The following is a 2203-nucleotide window of genomic DNA, read 5'->3' on the forward strand; positions in this document are numbered from 1 at the left end:
GAGAGAGAGAGAGAGAGAGAGAGAGAGAGAGAGAGAGAGAGAGAGAGAGAGAGAGAGAGAGAGTGAGACAGACAGACAGACAGACAGACAGACAGACCGACAGACAGACAGACAGACCGACAGACAGACAGACAGACAGAGAGAGAGAGAGAGAGATAGAGAGAGAGAGAGAGAGAGAGAGAGAGAGAGAGAGAGAGAGAGAGAGAGAGAGAGATTGTGATCAACTGACGGGCTGACGGATAATGACAGGGAGAAAACATTATGTGTGTGATACGGACTGTTCAATTCTTTAAGAGTTTTATGTTATAATCTAGTTTAAAAATAAAAAAGATGTATGAAATAAGAAGAAAACGTGTCCGGGTAACATACAATTATCAAACATACCAAATTAAAAAGATAATCTTTCAAGATGCTAAAATATTTAATAATAAGAAATGGATGAAAATATACTTTTAAACTGAATTTAAGATATATATGATTGCATGATTCTAGGCGTGTGCCATAACTAACTATATATGTACGGAATAGCGGACACAAAAGAGGGTCGATGTTTGCTTTATCTAATTGCTAACAGTATGTCTTGATCTATAAATAATATTATTGATCACAATAATTTTGTTTCCTGGTTTTCACAAAGTGGAGCGCACAATGATTTCAAATATTCCCCCAAAAAGAAATAACAGCACCCTTGGAGGTGTGATCGCATGCATGAGCGTGGATAACCTTTGAAGTTTTTTTTTCTCCAGTAAAGTATGATATGGAGAGCAGCGTTTTTAGTCCCTTATTACACTCCAGATGGGGGATAATTTATCTTAGTGATGACTCTTGTGTAGTAAAATTTGTTGTTGCTTTGTTTGGTTTATTTTTTAACTGCAGAATCTTAAGTGAACCGGAATTATTGATTGTGGGATCTTAGGTGAAGACTACAATAATAGAATTAAACCGAGTATAGTTCTATCTAACAAGACTCAAACTCTTATCCACCCCACCCTACCCTCTCCCCTCATCTGATATGGTTTGGTGTTCCTTTAACATAGAAAATATTCATCATTATTGTTGTTGAATATTGATTTCATGTTCTAATGGAGCCTCTACATATCTACATTTAGACTACAGTAGCATCTAATTTGCACACACACACATGAAAGCAATATCTTTAATTAAAATGTATAATATGTATATACATACACACACATAATAATTATATATATACTCATAATAATTATATATATTTATGAATAAGAATCCTTTAAAAAAATTGAGTATCTCAGTCTTTCTGCTGGGGTGTTGTATCCCTTTCAGCCTGGGTTGGCCTTGGCATGTAGCGCCGGGGTTAGCCTCTTATGAATTAATTATTTAAATTGTGTTGATGGGGGCATAGAAACACTTTCATTCAAATTTTTTAAAAGGGAAACAACTTTACTGTGAAAACTTCGGTCTACTGCATCATCATATCGGTTCTTACACTTAAATACAACACAGGTGCAAGGCATTTTTACTAATTGACTTGCCTAATCTGAAGGACCTCGGAATAAAACCTTCTTTCTTATCTAGATTCCAGTGCCTTAGTCGGGCAATCGCGCAGCGCAGGTAGCCCACGGTTCCGCCGCGAGAGAGGGCTCCTATCAGGCGTGCGGTGCCGCCCACAGAGCATCCTCCATTACTTTTAATCTCCTTGGAAACAAAACAGTCAAGTTTGGTTCCATCGGCTCTAAACTTTCCGCCATACCTCAAAGCGAGAAGTGCGAGGGTTCACTGAACAATGCTTCTCTTAGTGAGCACGCAATTATTGTGGCGCCTTTGCTGAGGGCCTTTGGAAATTAAATCACCAGTGTGACAAAATTTACTCTGGCTATGTTTGTCCTGCGTTTGAAGTCATAGTATACTGCCTAGCAAGCTGTCAGCTATTAGGCCACCTGTAAGCCAATGCAGACACGAGCCGATTTATGTCGGTAGGGCCAGGAGCTAGGCTTTCTCAGATTCAGACCTCACATCCCGCACGACTGGCCTCGGCATTGGAGGCCGAACACGGTCGCGGAGGGTGAATGCGAAAAGCAGCGATAGACTAGTGCGTTGGTGCGGGTGAAGCAGCATTCTCGCACTGTAATCACTAGACAGTAGGGCTGGATTCTGCTCGGTTAATCGAAGGCTTGTAAAGCAGCGGAAGTCTTGCGCTAGAGTCTTGCGAGCAGGCTTGTGGTTT

This window comes from Aplysia californica, unplaced genomic scaffold, assembly GCF_000002075.1.
Source record: "Aplysia californica isolate F4 #8 unplaced genomic scaffold, AplCal3.0 scaffold00154, whole genome shotgun sequence".
NCBI lineage: Eukaryota > Metazoa > Mollusca > Gastropoda > Aplysiida > Aplysiidae > Aplysia > Aplysia californica.